Raw genomic sequence first — 5,955 nt, 5'->3', positions numbered from 1 at the left:
CGCTGGCTCCTGGTGCTCAGTTGTCTCTTCCAGGGCCAAGAGCCCCAGACTCCTCCCACTCGGGACCCCAGGGCCACTGGCAGAGCATTTGGGGGACCAAGACTTCAGCAGGGACAGGTTAGGCAGCCTGCCAGGGCGAGAGGACCACCGCTGCCCAGTCCTCTAACTATAGAAAATGCCGCCTCCTGTTAACAGGGTCCTGCAGACGAGAGTAGGGAAAGGGGCTTGGGGAGGAGCTGAGGCCTGCTTCCCTGTTGGCTGGGGCTGAGCTTGAGGAGCTTATCCTGGTGGGGCTGACAGTTGGCAAAGCCAGGGACCTGGGCCAGGTGGGCCCCTCTGCGCGCCACCTTCACAGCATTACTTCACGCTGGGCTCCACCTCAGAGACAGGCAGTGGGGCCCTTGGGGCCCTTGGCACCTGGAGGGGTTCGGTAAACAGGGGTTTCTGGGCTCCAGCCCCAGCCTGGCTCCATGCTCACCCTGAGGGCTGTTTAAAGACAGGGAAGGCGGCTCAAGACAGACAAAGCAGACAATCCACACAGCTCTGGGTGGGGCCAGAAGGGCCAGCTGATGTCACAGATAGAAGGCCTGTTTGTACCAGCAAAGGAAAGGGTGACAAATCTGCAGTGACCATGCCCCAGGAGGGTGCAGACTGGAGGTGCGGCTGGGGAGAGACTGCTCCAGGTGAACATGGCCCAGGACAGAGTAAACAGGTGTTTATCTGGAGGGTTGAGGATGTGTCTGGGGTCCAGCCGCTATACCCCATCTGTCCCAGCTCTGAGTCAAAGTGCCCCAGGCTTGCTAGACCTCCCATGTCACTCAGTCACCTCCTGTGTAGGTTCACCATGAGCTAGGTTCTCCTAAACCTTCAGAATCCAGGGAGGGTCTTCCCCCTTCACAGCACAAGAGCCCAAGACATTCAGCTTCGACAGCAGGTTCAGACAGTTCTCTCCAGCTCCACGCTGTTTTGTTTTGTTTTGTTTTTTTAACTTTTTTTTTTTTAAGAGAGAGAGAATTTTTTAATATTTATTTTTTTTAGGTGGACACAACATCTTTGTTTGTATGTGGTGCTGAGGATCAAACCCAGGCCGCATGCATGCCAGGCGAGCGTGCTAACGCTTGAGCCACATCCTCAGCCCTCCACACTGTTTTTTCTGTTTCCCATTGAAAGTTCCCTTTACAGAGGCTGAGGCAGGAGGCTCGCGAGTTAAAGGCCAGCCTCAGCAACTTAATAGGCCCTAAGCACTCAGTGAGCCCCTGTCTCAAAATAAAACATAAAAAGGGCAGGGGATGTGGCCCTGTGGTTAAGCACCCCTGGGTTCAATCCCCAGTACCCAAATAATAATTTGAAAAGCTGGGGGGTATAGCTCAGTGGTAAAATACTCATGAGTTAAATCCTTAGTACCCTAAATAAATAAATAGGACTGAGAGGGCAACTCCATGATAAAATGCCCCCCTGGGTTCAATTCCCAGTACAAAAAAAAAAAAATGCTCCCACCTGCCCACTCCTGACTGTGCTATTCTCAGGCTCCAGAAGCCCAGATGAAAGGCTGTGGTCCCCCTCTCCCACCCAGGGCTTGGAAGTGGACTAAGCTGTCAAGAGTCAAAGAAAACAGACCCCAAGAGCTCTCCTGGAATGTGAGTTGGGGAATGGCCAGGCCTGCCCTCTTCCATTGGGCCACTGTATCCACGGGGCTCTGCAGCACGTCCAATGTCCACTCTCAGCACACACCCGCCCCCCCCCACTGCAGTGAACCCCCAGAGGCTGCCAAGAAGTGAGCTGAGCCTTGAAGGAAGGACAAAGATAGCGTCTGCCCCACCCCATGGCTGCCCCAGAGCTCCAGGCCTGGTTCGTGTTGCATAGATTGAGGTCCTCTTTAGGCTGAGAGTGGAGTTCAGGAAGGGCCAGTGGATGTGGATCAGGATGTGGCCACCCTTCTGGTGACCCACCCCCCATCCCACAACTCCTTCCCAGTTCCTTCGCAGCCAGGATCCTGGTGGGAAGACCCTCTTGGGAGGCTGTGCTGGGGCAAAGGAAGCTCTCACTTCCTGAGCCCTAGAATAAGAGACCTCTGCAACAATCTGTCACCACCCCACTGTCCTACCCATGCAGCGCCTCAGAGCCCAGGACCCAGGGGCCAAGGGCTTTACCACTGCCCTCCACAATGGCTGTTTGGTCTGGTGAGGTTCCTTCTACAATTTCATTCATAACAAACATTTCTTCTCCTTAAAACACCCCAAAAAACTACAAATCCACCCCTGGGCCCTGTTTTTATCTCAATTATTCTGGTCATAGGACTTGTCCAAGGCCAGCTGGTGAGAGGACACCCAGCCACCATACCTGCTGTGTTTGAAGTCACTGCCAGGGCTAGGGCTAGGGCTGGGGCTCGGTGGCAGAGTACTTCCCTAGCATGCATGGAACTCTGGGTTTCATGCCCAGCTCTACAAAAAATTAAAAACTAATAACAAAAATCTTAAAAAGCCAAGCAGCATTTAGAGGGCAGCCTGGGTGACAGCCTGTATTTGAGTCCCAGCTGTGTCACTCTGGGGCCAGGCCAGGGCTTTTGCCTCCTGAGCCTGTTTCCTCAGACTCCAAATGCTCATGGAGGCAGAGTCCCCAGGATGTCCACCTTCAGTGGCCTCCTCTGCTGAATACCTGGGGCAGTTATAGGGGAGGAGGGAGGGTGGAGTCTGGGGAGCGCAGTGCCCCACCCAACACTTGGAACAAAACAAGGGGTCCCACCCTTCCCTGAAGCAGCTCAGACTTGGTGGCGCCCATGGGCCAGAGGGGTGGTGGCCAAGGGGGCTCAGGGGCTGGGCTTCCTGTGCACCCAGAGGGACCATTAATTGCAAAACCACATGGGGCTGCAGCTGGGCGAGCGTGGGAGCCCCTATGGCGCGCTAAAGCAGCCAGGGGAAGGTTTTTGGAAGAAAACCCAGGATGACAAACCCACCATATGTCCACCCATTTGGAGCTTTGGACATTTCAAAGGACACACCCCTGGAGTGCCTGGGGTTGGTGGGATGGGGGCTGCCAAGGACTGGGGTGGGGACTAGTGGCTGCTCAACCTAGCCAGCTCCATCAGCCCCCCAACCCCCAACATACACCTTCAAACCAGAACGAGTTGCCTAAGCAGCAAAAGCAGGTGCACTGAGCTCCCCACTCCAAGTCCCGGCTCTCCTAGAGAGACACGGGAGGAGCCAGTGGTCGCCATACATGGGCCTCATTAGTCCCTCACATCTGAGCAGGTGCGGTTCTCCATTATACACAAATGTGTCCAAAGACCGGGGACAGGACTTGCCCAAGACCACATACCTGGGCCCCAGTGGGCAGGGCTGCAGGACCCTGCGGCCAGCTGTCTGTTCCCTGCTCCCCTCAGGTAGGAGTGGGCACCATACTTCCTGTGGCTCAGAGCAGGGCATCAGCTTTCAGCAGCTTCAGAGACCAGGCTGGGGAACTCTTCCTCAGCCCCCCCAATAAAACTGAATCTCTCTCTGGGCTGGGGATGTGGCTCAAACGGTAGCGCGCTCGCCTGGCATGCGCGGGGCGCTGGGTTCGATCTTCAGCACCACATACAAATAAAATAAAGATGTTGTATCCACCAAAAACTGAAAAATAAATATTAAAAAATTCTCTTTCTCTTTCTCTCTTCTCTATCTTAAAAACAAAACAAAAAAAACCTGAATCTGAATCTTGGGAGAGGGGGCCCCGCAGAACTAGCCTCATAAAGACTGCAATGTGAACTTTGGAGGTGGCAGACCCTGGAGGCTGCATTGTGTCTGAGCCTCCTTCCAGCTCCAGAGGGCCAGGTTTGGGGCTCAGAAGACCTGGGGTCCCTGCTCATTTCTCCTGGGCTCTCGGAGCTTCTCCCTGCGGTGAGCAACCTTCTCTGGGCTTCTCCCCTTTTCAGAAACTTCTCTTTCTGCTGGGCCTGGATTGCTGAATCGATATCTTTTTCTCCATCGAAGGCTGTTTGCAGAAGCCTATGCAAAGTCCACTTGTCTGGCCTTTCCCTGTCTCCTAGCCCTAGCACTTGGGCACCATACAGTACCCATCTACTGCCAGGCACTGACCTAAGCAGGGAACCCAGGCACTCAGGCAGGGTGTGGACTGAGGGCAGGAGCCCAGGGCTGGCACTGGCGCTAATCTGTGAAGGAGTGTAATCAGAACTCTCCTGGCTGGGCTCTTGTAGAGATAAGAGATCTGAAGTCACTTTGAAATGCTAAGAAGCACCTAAGAATGTAAGGTGTTATCATCATGACCTCTGCCCGAAGGCTGGGGGAGGGCTGGTGCCAGCACCTCCATACCAAAGGGGCTTAGGAGGTAGGTGAGGGCTACCGGGCAGCAGACGTCTCGTCTCCTACTGTCCTCAGCCTCTGGGAAACAGTGGCCATGAAGGAGGCATTTGAATGAGGACACTTTGGGAAGAGGGAAAAGAAAGACAGTGGCCTGACTGCTCAGACCGGCTGGGGGCCAGGTTCTGGGGTGGAGGGACTCATTCATTCACTGACCCCTTCTGAGCTGGCCATGGGCCTCCTGGCATGCAGGGCTCTGCGGGGAGCAAGGCCAGACCTCTGTGGCCCTGGGGGCCTGGCTCACAAAGGATCAGAGAACAGAGCTGCTGGGACAAAGTAAGGTCATGTCCAGGCACTGTTTCTGACTGTGAGGGCCAAGGAGGCCTGGCCGCCTGTTGGGGCTGGACCGGGCAGGCAGAGTGAGCCTTTCAGGATCTTCGGCACCAACACTGCGAAGGGTGAGCAGGCAACTGCAACCCCTTTTACAGGTAAGGAAACAGGTTTGCAAAATAACGTGACAAGAAGAACACACAACCAAAAAGAAATCAAATACCTGAAAGTGCCTGAGAGGCAGGGAGTACCTAGTGCGGGTTCCAGTCCTGCCCCACACAGCTTAGGCCCCAGGACTCAGCTCCCCTTGTAGTGTGGGGCTCGGGTTTTTCTGAGAATTCAGCATTCAGAGAGGTTAAGGGAGGAGCCCAGAGTTACACAGGGAAGACGCCAGGACCTGGAGGCCAGGCCAGTTGGCCCTTGAATACCCACCCCTGGGCTGTGTTGGGATGGGGATAGGGAATCAGGATGACCAGTCTGCAGTGGAGTACGGGTAGCAGAGAAGTCCGTCTTACTGCCCAGGACCCCTTACCTGCCCCCTAACTCTGGCTGAGAACTTGATTCCCGCAGAGCGCCTGCCCCTCCCCTGGTCTCTGGCGCCCCCATGTGGCCCCCTCTTACCTTCTCTGGGCCCCACCCGAGTTGGTCCCGAAGGAAGGCTCAAAATCCCTTAGGCGAGAGCCAGAAGGCCTCAATCAAACCGTCCAAACTCCGTCCCTACCCTTCCAGGAGACCCAGATGCAGTGATGAAGATCCCCAGATTTGAGTTTGAATCCTGGCTTCTCTTCCCAACCTGACGAATTCGAGAAGCACCCCAATTTTTCTTCCATTTCACACATTGTGAGCCCTAGAAGGCCCCAAGGCGTCATGTCCCTAAGATCACATTAAACACCCGCTGTGTCAAGAAGACCCAGCCTGCAGCCAGAGGTGTCCAGCTCCGTTTGGCAGACATGACAGAGCGTCCTCCCCCAACATGGGGAAACCCACCCTGTCCCATCCCAAGGAGCTCCCTAGTCTGGAAGGTGAAGGAAACTATTAAACAGGTCTTCTAATGAAAGAATGTTTGTCTAAAGTGACTAAAATGCCCTCCCCATGGCTTCGGGTCCAGGCCAGCTGGTCACAGCTGGGCAGAAGTGAGAAACAGCATTAGACAGACTGGGCCCCTTCTCCCCGCGGGGCCTGCTCCAGACATCTCGGACCTTTCCTGCCCTCCACATTCCAAGTCGGGCCGCAGGCCCTGCTCAGCAAGCCTGTGGTGGAGGTGCCAGGTCAGGCCACACTGGGGTCTAGCTTCGGAGTCCCCTCACACTCGACCCTCATTCACCTTCCT

The sequence above is a fragment of the Marmota marmota genome, unplaced genomic scaffold, assembly GCF_001458135.2.
Source record: "Marmota marmota marmota unplaced genomic scaffold, marMar, whole genome shotgun sequence".
Lineage (NCBI taxonomy): Eukaryota > Metazoa > Chordata > Mammalia > Rodentia > Sciuridae > Marmota > Marmota marmota.
The sequence above is the reverse complement of the archived record's forward strand: the minus strand, read 5'-3'. Positions refer to the sequence as shown.